The 13828-nt window shown below is 46.6% G+C and overlaps 1 protein-coding gene across 2 annotated transcripts in view; it reads left to right on the top strand.

Annotated features, from left to right (window-relative positions):
- The window catches only part of CNTLN (centlein), a 2346865-nt gene that overhangs the window by 952181 nt on the left and 1380856 nt on the right, over window positions 1-13828 (top strand). The window lies entirely within an intron of this gene.

Genomic DNA, 13828 nt, shown 5'->3' with positions numbered 1-13828 from the left:
TAGGTACTATTTGTTAGAAATACCTTAATGCAGCTTTACACTTTTCAGAAAGGCACCGTAAGAAAGGTGAAAAGAAGAATTCGCTAAATGTTTCGATTATTTCTCATTTAAAAAAAAAATTCTTATAAAGACTACACAACACAATGTATTGTTCTTCTTAAAAAGTCATTCTGAAACTTAAAACTGTACGTGAGAACAACATGGAGATTCCTAAGCAGCATGATGGGCGACATGATATTTACTTGCCAACAACTATGCACCTAAAGTTCAATATTACTAAAGTACATGTTCATTGTAAGGCTTGGTTATAAACAGCATTTTTTGTTTCCCTTCCCCGTGAACACTGTCGCTTCAATTACGTTGGGCAGCAACTTTTTTAACGCATAGCCTTGTGCCATTACAAAGCCTAAGTGAGTGGAGATTGCAAAGCAGCATGATGGGTGACACAACTTTCAGTCGAAGATGACGTGGTGGCATTCCCGGGGGTCGAGTGAGTTGAGCAATTCTGTTGGATAGTTTACGGATTTGTCAGCATCCACCACTGTATCGATTGAGTGGTACTCAGTAACTGTGCCCGGAATGTCCTGAATCTGATGAATAATTTCATTGACATAATAATGTTTAGCAGCAAGGATGGCTCGTTCACGCAACAGCTCGTGGTTTTTGTAATTTGATGATATGTTTGGATATACGTTATGTATCTTTTATATAACCGAGGGCACCATCTCGCAAAAATTCTCTGGAAAGATAATTTCACCTGATGCGGCAACAATTTGGAAAAATCTGGAATGTCATTGTCCTTCACCTTCGCCTCTCAGGCCCCATACAGGCATGATAACACTGCTTTTGTTGGTCGCTGTTTTGATTCGCTTAACGCTTGATGCTCTTTGGACCCTGAAGTAAACTGAACTGAGAATGGGCGTGTGTGCTTGTCTGGCATACCCTTGGAGCAGACTTTGGTGGGAGGCAGAGTTGGTGTGCTGCTGCATGCTGGGATCTTCTGTGCTCTCCCCACCCATCGCCTCACCCTGACGTGGTGCAGTTCATTGCGTTGCAAAGATCTTGGAAACCGTGCATCCTCGGGCCTGCACGTCGAGATTTATTCCTCCTGTCAAAACTTGTCCTTCTACGACAACATTGATGTTGCACTGATTTCAAGCAAATGTCTCGTATGCGAAGGTACTGAAATCCGGGGAAAGCGGGGGGAGGTTGTCCAAATGTCATGTAGCTGGTAATGTTCAGAGGGTCCTAACAGGTAACTTTGCAAAATGTGGTGCAGATTGGTGAAAGTGTGAAATTGTATATGGAACAACTCTCTGCCACAAATCAGGCCACAAACACATTTTTGACTGGAACACACACAGCACTGTTGCTGGGCCCACCCTTTTCAAACGACAGTAAAACCAGCGATTTCTGGATAGATTGGGTTTTGTTTGACCTGTAAAAACATTTTGCAATATAGTCCAATTCCCACTCTAGTCAGATTTGTACTTTTTATAATTGTTTTGAGTTGTATTCTGAAGTTAGCCATGGCTTGGCTGATCTTAAGGCCTTACCCGTCTCAATTAAACTTGACAGCTATTTGACACAACACAGTACTCCTATGTCCCATTCACTTTCCTACATACTCGTGGGATGCCGTCTCTGGGAAGGGGATGATGCCGGTGAATGATGCATTAGGTTCGATAAATCGAATGGGCTGGGGTGCATGCATGGCCACTGTTTTGCACAGGACCTAAATCGTGCATGCTCTTGGTCTCAACCCCACGTCCTATTCTCCATACAGATATGGCAGAAGCATAAGCATACAGCTGTGCCCTTAATGCTAGCGATGTCTACTTTTTGTTGACAGTCACAACATTCCCTTCTCCGCGCTATGGTGTTTAAATACTCTGCGTCTTCTAGCAATGCCTCTTTGCAAACTCATTCATGCGTATTATGGCTGCAGTTCTTATACCAACCACCGATGGCAATTGGGTGAGGCAGTTTTATGGATTGCTGCACACATTCTCCGGCACTGGAAAGACATTTTCAATCTCCAGCCACTGGAAAACTTTAAGTACCTTTGATCTAAAAAGGCAAGTAAGCCTTTGTATTTTTAGGCATCTGGCAAGGTAATTCTTTCTGAGCAAGTCACTGGATGGCTAGATGTTCTCTTGTCACTTCACCACACCGAAAGGCACTTGTATCTAGAACTCTTTCTGCAGTGCCTAGAATTTCTAACCATGGCATTTGCGCCATGGGTTAGGGGCCCAGTGGTGACACTACAGTGGTGTAATACTGGCCCTCAGGTTGATGTGTCTGGAACGCTTCTAGATTGGTTCAGACCTACACCCAGGAATTAACAACAGGGCTACACCGTGCCTATGAGCATGATGGTACCATTACAGGGCCATCCCCAAGTACCACAAGGTTCCTGAAAGTGCACAGAGGGGGTGATGCTGCTCTTGTTTTACCTTGTAATCACAGAAACTAAGGCTTCTTTTGCCAGGCCCATATTTTTCACCCTGCAACAGCTCCTTCATCTGCAAAGCCTGCCACTGCTTACATCAAGGTCTCCCACATTGGATGACCCTGAGCAACGTACCCAACAGCCACTTCACATATGCATAGTGTAACATTGTGATAACACTCTGAACCAAGGCTAGTCAACAAGCTGGACGCTCATCCCCTTTGGGCAGGCCACCAAGCCCTCATAATTTGGACAGGGAATTCTGACTTTCTGGGTTCTTTGCTACTTTACAGAAGGCAAGCGTGGAACCTTCCACACTTAGCAAACCATCTGTACCCCAAACCGCAGCAGAGAATAGTATTAGATGGGAAAGCTTGTGTTTCGTCTTTCGTTTATCATGCAACCATGATTAGAGAATTTACCAAGCCCTCCCTCAGGCAGGGGGCTCCTCTCTATTCCTTATTGTACTTGTTGCCAGATTATCCAGCAGTTATTTAAAGATTAACCTCAAAACTACCTGGGCTTTTTCCTAGGCCAATTCAGTATGTAAGGGTTTTAGCCCCCCCCCCCCAGAAAGAACACACATTATTTCAGAGGTTCCTATCCTACCAGAATGCCAGAGCTGAACAGTTGCTATCATATCCAATTGGAGGACGGTCGACCTTTGCCTACCATCCTAGTCCAAAACCACATGCAATCTGCAATTTCGGAGCCTGAGAGTGAGTTGCCTAAGAGTGAAAAAGGAAAGGGGCCAACAACATGAATACAAGCCCATCTCTGCCATACCCTTAAAAGTACAACCTCCATGCTTTGACTGTGGCAAGCAGATTTTGTGGTAAATCGGACTCAGAAAACGGATAAGAGGAAATTTTTTTGAACACTTTCTCTTTATTAAACTAAAGGATAAGAGCCTAATCTGTTCTAGTTCTACAGTGGATCTGGGTCGTATCTAAAAAGCAAGAATAATAACTGCTGGTCCATAGGTTATACAAATAATGCACTGTTCTCTGTCCCAAAGTCAAAGCTGTCCTAAGTGCTAACCATACCACTAATACAAAGAAAAGGATAACTAAATAATAACCTGAACAGGTCTTCAATGGCTGAAATGGTTTCCACTTGTGGCATTCCAGGCTTTGTAATTGGCTGGATAGTTCAGATGATTTCCCGCCAATGTTAAAGGATTGCCAATATGTTTTACACGTTGCTCAAACTCATGGACCAGAGTCAATATTATTATTCCTTGCCTCCTTATCATGAACTCTAATCTTTGCACTTGGATTCAAGTGTTTCTTACCCCATCCTGGGGTTTTGTGTCTTTCAGGCCGACGAAGGTTTTTTGTATTCTCACCCCACTGTGGGGTGTTGTAACTTCCACACCTTTGTTGATTCGTCTCGCGTTTACCCTGTCAAGGGCCACCAGATTTTCCACCCCGCTGTTGGTATTTGTACAGAACATCCCTTTGTGGTGTCTTGTCGGGACTTTTCGTCCTTCACCTTGGAACAGCCTCATACCTTCTGTGTTTGAGCAATGTTCCCTGGAGGAGGTGTTCCCTTCGGCAGTCTTGGGACAGCTGGCTGATCTGTGTCGGGTCCCTTCGTCAGCTCTTCATGTCAGCCTCTGGTTCATCGGTTGGCTTTCAGGTTTGTCTGCGCCGTGAGATGCTGGCGTTGGTTCCCTGCTTCTTGGTTTGGGACTGGTTTACGGTCGCCTTGGTCGAGCCCAACTGGCCCCAAATCGTGCTCCCTTCAGCAGCGGTCCATGGGCTTTTTTCCTGCTACGTCCTTGATGTTCCCACGTGTTTGATGTCCCCATAGTCAGCTCCTTGAATGGCTCTGCAGTCCAGGCTGATGTTCTCCTTCTCTGGTCACTCTGCTGGAATTCTCTGCCGCTACCCTCTCTCTCTCTCTTTCTCTCTCTCAGCTCCTCCTCTGCTACCATTCCTCCTTTGCTTTTATAACTCCTAGGGGTCAGAAACTTTGCCAGTCGCCTTGAGTGTTACAAGGATAAATCTACTACTCATACCCCAAATATGCAACAAACATATTGGACCTTTCAAAAGGTCCAATATGTTCAATAAAAGGTTCAATAAAATCCCTTTCCGGTGACTTCCCCTGGGATTGTTAAGTTTAGCAGGTTCAATTACCCTAGTCCCAAAGGTGGTGGCTCCCCCTTGGAAAGAAGGGAAAAATTCCCTGGATTCGTCACATGCCACGTTGTCTGGTTAGGCCAAAAAAGGAAACTTCCTGACCCATGGAAATCGTGGCCTGCTCAGTCTCTCTGGAACAGCTAGAGCAGAACAGAGCGGGGCCACTTTGCACATGCATCTATATTTGCGAAGTGCTCTTTGACGGAGTGCCTACCTATGCTATGTTGGATAGCAAAAATCAATAGACTACAGTGAGTAATCGCTTTGGTATTTCCCAGGGAAGTGAGAGCATTTCATGGAATATCAAAACATACACCAGGGTATAAAATCATACCCTACCGAATGGATCTTCATTCTACTTAAATACATCTTTCCTTATGCCGAAAAGCTTGAATAATAAGTATTGATCATTCTTTAGACAACTTAAGTCAACCTGTACATCTCCCTCATTGCAGATGCTCTCCTGCTTAACTAACCCATTTCTGCATTATCCATACTGCTCCTCCTCCTACTCTAATACTCCCAGGCATGACCTCCTTTTGAGAGACCACAAATTGCTGTTCCCTGATGGGAAACAAGCTATCTGATCTGAATCCTGACTTCCGGTAAGTGACTGAGACGTAGACTTCAACCCCGCTCTCTACCGATTCAGGTACATACGAGATCTAACTCTTGTTAAAAACAATCCTACTTCCCAACTACCTTGCCTCAAATGTGTGCCTATTGTTATTTTAAAAAAAATAACTTTCTAATTGAAGTTTTAAATGCAAAACAAAACCAGAGGCCTCCACATTGCATACACACAAATAATCTAACAACACGACCACTTAATCCTGGTGTTTGTCTGATATTACTCCATATTCTGTGGTGGCAAAGGTGTGAAATATATAGAATTTAGATCTAGGTGGTGGAGACCGCCCCAAGCCACCATGTCAAAGAGAGCAAGACCTCCTTAAGGAAAAGCATATTGCTGAACTTTATTTCACGCATACTGCAAAATCTGATACCACCGTTATTGCAGCCCACATAAGATCTGTAAAGTTAATACCAGCAGATCCTATTACCTTACAGATCTTATACCGCAATCTAAGAGTGTCACGAAAATCTAAACTTCCCGACACGGTGCATTTATTATTACACAGAATCATGAATGGGTAGAAGTGCATGTTCAAAGGCTTTCTAGGTTCATATGTGTCCCTGCTACCACCAAGAACGGTAATTAAAGCCCCTCACCATTTCATCATTCCCCCAGCAACCATGTATAGTCTGAATGATCTGCATAACTGCCTGAGCCGGATACATAAAGGTATATTATTATTATAATTATTAGGGTATTTATTGAGAATGGACCTAGCTCCGGGAAGCAACAAAGCGCTTTACAATCATGGGGGAAGAACAAGGTCAGGGAGCAGAGAAGCAAGGAAGTGGGGATCTAACAGGGGCGAGGGTAATTGTCCGAAATTGATCTACAAGTAACAAGAGGAGCAAGCAGTGGGGAATCTGATCATCTGACCCAGGCTCGGGTATCGTGGGCAGTGGACTGTGCATGGATCTAGGTGTTAGAGGGGAGTTATTTCGAGGGGATTGTGTCCTCTGACGTATTCCACATCTTTGACAGTAAGGACCACAGCTGTGCTGCTTCGGAAAACTTTTTCGGCGTAGGTGCCTGCGTCAATGATGTCGATACGCTGTCCCTCGAGGGCCTCTGTCGATGGTCGACGTCACCGGATATATCTAGGACGCACGACGCCCGTAGCCTCAGTTCTGTTTTTTCCGCAAACGTGTTCGCTTCGAAATCTCTGCGCGCTCGGCTCTTGTACTTTGAATTGAGAAAATGTCTTTGTCTTCTTCTACCCCGAAGTTGGACTTCAAAAAGTGTCGGGACTGCGGTTCCAAAATGTCCATCACGGACCTGTACGACATCTGCCTCTGGTGCCTCGGCGAAAGCCACGCCACTGACGACTACGATGACTGCCAGTCCTGGACATCGCAGGCCTTGTGGGAGCGGAAAACGAAATTACCGGTAGGTAGGGTATCTAAAACCCATAAGTCGAAATCTGCTGGGCTTTCGACCGACTACTCTAGGGGCGACTCTCCGCGTCAGTGTAAGTCCAGGGGGTCTCGGTCTTGGAGTAGGTCCTGCCATTCCTCTGCCTCTTCTAAGCATTCTCGGAAGTGCCGTCACCGGTCGCCTTCCCTGTCCTCGTCGGAGGACTCCGCCAGATGGCGGGTTACTTGTCCCACCAAGTCTTCATCGCCGGCTGAATGGGACGCAATCCGCCAGCAGAGGATGGCGATTTTGGAATCGCAGGACAGCGTTCCGTCTGCGCCTTCGAGAGAAGCCGGCAAGGAGCGACCTAGAGCCACCGCTCACACGCCTTTGGCCTCGGGCGGTCGGCGTGATCATAAGGAGCCGTCGAGGTCCCGATCAGACAAGGTTGATCGCCATAGCCGTGCCAGGTGCAGGTCCCGGTCCTCGACACCCTCGAGACCGTCGGAACCTGTGAAGTCTTCTAAGAAGGCATCGACGCCATCAGCGCCGTGTCGCCAAGGGACTCTCGGGGCTCTGGTCTCGAAGCAGTTGTCGAAATCATCGGCGCCTCGGTCGATGTCGACGGCAATTCCATCGGCGCCCTCAACAACTTTTTAGGAGAATTTACCGGAGGTGCCCGGGAGGGCTGTGTAAACTCCGGGGAAGGCTTCTCAGTAAGTCAGTGAGGCCTGTTTTTGAGCCCTTCTCTGGTCATCCCCCCAGGATGGATTTATTCCAGCCTTTGGATTACATTTCAGAGGTGGAAGAAGGGTCAGATGAGGAGGGGGTTGTGCCTCCTGAGGTTCCTGATGACCTGTTGTCTGGTCACAGTCAAATGGAAGACCTACATCAGTCCTTACAATGACGCCAGTGGTCTTGACACCTCTCCGGAGGTTGTTTGGCAGGCCAGCCTGGTACACATGCCGAATCCTTTTATACGCGTCTCATGTCGAGGGTGACGGAGTACTTGGGGTGGTCTGCTCCATCTGTTGATATTCTGCAGGATGACCTGAAAGATATACTGGACCAAGGTCCACCCACTGACCCATTGTTGCCATTTCATTTGGTTTTGCAAAGAAGGGCGGCGGCGGCGGTTTGGACTGCTCCGGAGAGTCTCCCAGCAGTGATGCTCAGGTTCGCGTGGTTGCAGAAGTCGGGGTTTGCTCCTGATATGCATCCCGGCTTCTAAACATGCCCTTTGATGGTGTCCATCTTTTTGGCAGTAAGGCTGACGAGAGCCTTGAGAGGTTGCAGACCTCCAAAGCTGCAGCAAAGTCTTTGAGCGCTGCAGTACGCCAACCTCCGCCTTTTCGTCCTAGGGGACAGCAATGGAGGGGAGGTTCCTTTCGGTACTACTCTTCCTTTGGTAGATCGAGAGGAGCCGCCAGTCAAAGGGGCCACTGTAGGAGTACCAGAGGTGGAAAGCAAGGTACTTGAGATGCCAAAGCCGCTCGGGCAGTTGCCTCTATGCCCTCAGGCACTGCTGCAGCCGTGTCAGCTCAGTCGTGAGGCCATGTCCCATGGTTCGCCGGTTAGGGGAAGACTGGCGCAGCATCTTGTAGAATTGCGTGCCTTTACTTCAGATGTGTGGGTTCTGAAGATCATAGCCCACGGCTACTGTCTTTCCTTCCGGCAGAGGCCTCACGACAATCCACCGGGGAAGCTCTCTTTGAAGCGTCCGGATCCGCTCCTTGCGCAGGAAATCCTGTCCCTGCCAGGGAAAGGCGCCATAGAACTGGTGCCTGTAGTGGAGAGGAACAAGGGATGGTATTCCCCATATTTTTTGATCCCGAAAAAAGACAGAGGCTTGAGACCCATCATGGACTTGCGTGGTTTGAACAAGCTCCTCAGGAAGGACACGTTCAAGATAGTTGCTCTTTCTGAAGTCCTCCAGGCCCTTCAACTTCAGGATTGGTTGGTGTCTATTGACCTCAAGGATGCTTACTTTCATGTGCCGATTCATCCCAAGCACAGGAAGTACCTGAGGTTTGCGGTTGGCGACTCGCATTTTCAGTTTCGGGTCCTGCCGTTCAGATTGACTTCCGCCCGAGGGTCTTCACCAAGCTGATGGTTGTCACGATCCGCTTCCTTCGCTCCCGTTCCCACCACTTGGGGGCATGATTTGGGGTTTATTCCCTACTGGACATTCCTTCCGAACCTTATGCTACAATGCTGTGATGAATTGGGAGCGCTAAATCCTTATTTGCCAAACTACTTCCCTTCCGGATCCATTCCAGGTTTTTGCAAGCCATTATGCTGCTTTAATCAAATGACTATGCTTCCCAGAATGCCTGGCCCACTGCTTCATCTCCACCCTTGCAGGACAAGGCTGGGTGGAGGATAGGCAACACCTGTGGCTGCAGGTGCAGCAAGCTGCACACCTGCGGCGTGTGCTGTTAAGCAGGTTTAAAAGCCTGTTTGCTTCAGTTCAGCGCTGGTCATTGATGCAGTGTTCCTGTTTCTAACTGGTCCCTTGTTCCTGGTTCTTAGCCTTGTGCCTAGTTCCAAATTCCCATGTCTTGTTCCTTATCCATGGATTTTGAATTTATGTGCTTAATTGATTTCTGCTTCCCAGATTTCCCTTCTGTGTTCCCCTGTTTGCAGCCTGCAGGCAGCATTTCTCATTGCTTTTCCCTTTGGTGCAGCCCAGTTTGCCTATGTTCTATATTTCTCTGACTTGTCCTTTGCTGCTGTATAGCTTGATGCTTTAGTCTTTCCTCTTTTTGGATTAGCCTTGCACCTCTGCATATAATGTCCATTGATCATTAGGTGTGGTGTTCGGTTGTTAGCTAGCTCCTGTGTGAATGCCTATGTTTTCCTCACTATTCTGTAATCACTATTCCTACTTGCCCCTTATCTTGAGTCTTATGTATTTAGTTATCCTCCCATTCCTGTTACAGCCTTTCGGGGTCTCTGTTTGATCAACAGGGTTTGTGGGCTTGCTGACATTCAAGTGGTATTTCTCGTCCTCGTGAGTATTGTTTTTAAGTTTCCTTATTTAATACCATCAAGAGTGTTAGATCACAGATCTGTCGTTGCTTGCCCTCTACGTGGGCTTAGCGCTGTCAGAACCTGTAATAGCAATTGTGGGTAGGAGCTTGCCGACTTTCCTTGCAGTCATAAGGAGAATCTAAGTGCTTGCCCCACATCCCTTTTCATATATTTGTATTGTTGTCACGCTTAGTTTGCACTCCTGGGTTTTAGTATACCTGAGTCTTGGTTCCTGTATGTATGTTGTTGAATCAAGCTATTCACTGTGTGATATTGTGCATATATCCCTTGCCATATTCACTGCCTTTGTCCTTACCTGACAGATTCCTGACAATGGTGGTGGTGGCAGCGTATCTCAGGAAAGGGGGGGATTCACGTCTACCCCTACCTGGACGATTGGCTGATCAGGGCGCTCTCTCCCGAGCAAGTCGTGGATCATCTGTACGTCACCTGCCACTCCCTTCACAAGCTGGGCTTCTCCCTCAATTTGAATAAGTCTTATTTGACATCTACCCAGCGGCTCCAGTAAATCGGAGAAGTGCTCGACACATCCCTGGGGCTGTGTTCGCCTCCCCAGGTGAGGGCTCATCACATTCTGCAGATGGTGAACAAATTTCAACGTGCCCAGAGTCTCCCGGCATTCGGGTTCTTGAGGTTGCGCGGCCTCATGGCATCCTTCATTTTCCTGGTGCCAGAGGCCAGGCTGCGGATGAGATTTCTGCAGTGGGCTCTCAAGGTGCAGTGGTCGCAGTTCTCCGGCAGGATGTCGGATCCCGTTCAGATTCTGCCCTTCGTCGCCCAGGACCTTCTGTGGTGGGCCGTTGAAGGAAATCTGTTGAAGGGTGCTCCGTTTTGGCAACCGTGGCCGGAGGTGACGATCGTATCCCTCACGGGGTGGGGAGCTCATGCCAACGAGTTGACGGCCAGCGGCCGTTGGTCTCTGTCGGAGTCCAGACTCCCCATCAATCTGTTAGAGCTGCGGGCTGTCAGGCTAGCCATGAAGGCTTTTCTGCTGTCTGTGCGGGGGAAGAATGTCCTGATTATGACAGACAATACAGTGGCCATGCACTACCTCAACGAAAAGGGCGGGGCAGGGTCACTCCCATTGTGCAGGGAGGCGATGCAGCTCTGGTTCTGGGCCATCCAGCAGGAAATTTCAATCTCGGCAGTTCATCTGGTCAGGTTGTCCTTAGGGTTCGTCCTTCTTTTCTTCCGAAGGTTGTGTCGGAATTTCATTTAAGCCAGAAGGTGATTCTTCCGGCGTTTTATCCTCCTCCGCATCCTGGTAAGAAAGAGGAGAGGCTCCATAGGTTGGATCCTAGGAGAGCTTTGAGTTTTTATTTCTCACGGATGTCCCGGGTCAGATTGGGCGATCAGCTCTTTGTTGGTTATGCTGGAAAGCGTTTAGGTCAGGCTGTTTCCAAGCGGACCTTGTCCAGATGGATCATTTTGACGATCTCTGAATGTTACCGGTTGGCGGGTAAGGACCATCCAGCAGGCTTGCGGGCTCACTCTACTAGGGGTGTGGCTGCCTCCACGACTCTACAGAGGGGCGTCCCGATTCGCAGCATTTGTGAAGAAGCCACGTGGGCTTCTGTCCATACCTTTGTGAGACACTATTCCCTGGACTCTATCCATGGGTAAGAGTTGGCCTTTGGTAAGGCAGTCCTATATTCAGCAATTTGATTGGGCATTCTAAATTTATGAACTTATAAATTATTTTCCCACCTCCATACGCTTGTACTGCTTTGGGAGTCTGTCAAAGATGTGGAATACGTCGGAGGACACAATCCCTCGAAGAACAATTAACTTATCTTACCTGGTAATGTTCTTTCGATGGGATGTTCCTCCAACGTATTCCACATCGTACCCTCCCAGCCTGCCCCACTACAGAATTTCTTATGCCGATTGCAGCTTAGGTTTCCGTAAGGCTTTCTGCAGTCATACTGGCAGGAGATTGGTGCCACACTTTCTGGTAAAAAACGACAACTGAGGCTACGGACGTCGTGCGTCCTAGATATAACATCCAGTGACATCGACTATCGACAGAGGCCCTCGAGGGACAGCATATCGATGTCATCGATGCAGGACGCCTACGCCGAAAAAGCTTTCCGAAGCAGCACAGCTGTGGTCCTTACTGTCAAAGATGTGGAATATGTCGGAGGAACATCCCATCGAAAGAACGTTACCAGGTAAGATAAGTTACTTGTTCTTCTTGAAGAAGAGGGTCTTAAGCTCTTTCCTGAACTGTAGAAGTGAGGGGGTGAGTCGGATGTTGATGGGGAGGAGGTTCCAGAGTCTTGGGGTGTAGACGGAGAAGGCCTGTTTTCTGTTTATTTCTTTCCTGCACCAGCAGAGTTTAAGTCTGCACATATCCGTCCTTCTGGTGGTAGGCCTACAGGGATGCAAAGTTTCTCTGTGAGGTAGCTTGCAGACTTCAGGATGACAGCCTTGTAGATGATGCAGCAGGATTTGAAGATGAAATGGACTTGCAGCCAGAGCTAGTGCAGTAATTGTGCATCAGATAGCATGACAATGAGCATTGGTCCGACAGTCCATTCTGAAGGCTTGGTCAAAGCATACGTCTTAACTGTATTGCGTTTATCAACATCCAAGTTGAGCACGTCCGGTTGCTAATTGGAAAAAAGGTTATTGGGTCATCCCCCTCTGCATCAAAAAACAAACCCTGCAGGACTTGAAAAAGCTTTAAAATCCTGCCAGTCTCGTACGTCAAGTGATTTAGTTTATATACTTGATTTAAGAGAAATTACCTCGATCAATGAACATGAGATATTTTTGTATTGAAAAAACATGGTGATCCATGAAGCAATATTAACAGCAATGTTAATGTTCTTTTTCAATATTCTCCTATGCTTGGACACATTGGAACACAATTTCCTATAGAAGCAGATAGTACACTATCCAGCACATGTATAGTACAATAGGTTGAGGCTAATATGAGAGTTGTTATACATTTTGGTGACAGGCTCGGAGTTTGCAATAGCTTGTTGGTGTGATTTAGTGTTAGAATGCATCTAAAAGTTAGGTTTTGAATTAGGGTTAGGAAACCTTTTTGCAACCCCCTTCATCCCTAGGTCTTTTGCTCCCTATACGTTCAGCATTTGCCTTTGCTCTCTGCCCAACTTCCTTTTTTTTTGTTTATTTTTTTTTTTTACATTGAAGTATTTGATTTGCAGTGATTCAAACATAGTTGCACGTTTCTGCATCTTTTAGCACAAAGATGTTATCGGGCAACTGTGTGCTTTACAAGTTGCATACAAATCAAACCAGCAGACCAATGCATTTTCCTCTAATACCTTGCTTTATTCTGACAGAAGTCTCTCAAATATGCAAACATCTGCTGTGAACTGTGGGTTTACCAAGTTAAAAATATAGCTTTTTTTGAGGTATTAAAAAGTAAAATGCGTAAGCACATTTTTCCTTATGTTAATACCCTGCAGTTGTAGAGTTGCCATATTGATCATGTAAAAGAAGGATTTCATTGGCGTTATTGCTTTTTTCCAGGGTCATGTAAGAATTTTCTGTAGTAAAAAAAAAAAGACCAGTTTCTCACTTTAGAGACTACTGTAGTCCTATAGATCATTGTTTCCTTTGCCCAATACTCTTGGGATGTCAAAAACAGGAAGTGGCAGAACAAGACAATGATGGAAGCAGCATTAGATTAGAAAACGAAAATATACCATGGCATGCATTCTCCCGTCCCATGCGCGGGCCCTCCTGGCCCCAAATCCAATTGTTTTCAGTGTTGTAAGCTCCTTACAGGTTTGGGGGGAGAAAGGGCTCTAAAGATTAGGGGTAAAGTAGTCAATTCATCCCATCCCCTTTCCTCCATATTCTTGGGATCTTAAAAAGCACGTTAACTGGGACCATGGCAGAAAAACAGAGAAACCCTAAGCATAAGAATTCTGGGCAAAACTACTACCCAAATCTGTATATCCAAGCTGAAAATCTGCTTTGAAAAAAGTTTTTTTGTGTTGGTAGGATTTCTTAATGCATGTGGTGTTACTCACGTGGCCTCTTTAAAAATGTGCTCTAGAGATGTGTCACTGATTTAGCTTTCACTCTCACCAAATGAGTAAGCAATGTTTTTAATGGCAAAACCCTTCTGGCTCACACTCACTAATGCATGATATGCTCTAACAATGAAACATTTTCAGGGAATGTACTGATGTCTTCTTAAGCCAT

The sequence above is a fragment of the Ambystoma mexicanum genome, chromosome 6p, assembly GCF_040938575.1.
Source record: "Ambystoma mexicanum isolate Mex_15411 chromosome 6p, UKY_AmexF1_1, whole genome shotgun sequence".
Classification (NCBI taxonomy): Eukaryota; Metazoa; Chordata; class Amphibia; order Caudata; family Ambystomatidae; genus Ambystoma; species Ambystoma mexicanum.
This window is presented reverse-complemented; position numbering and strand designations above follow the sequence as displayed.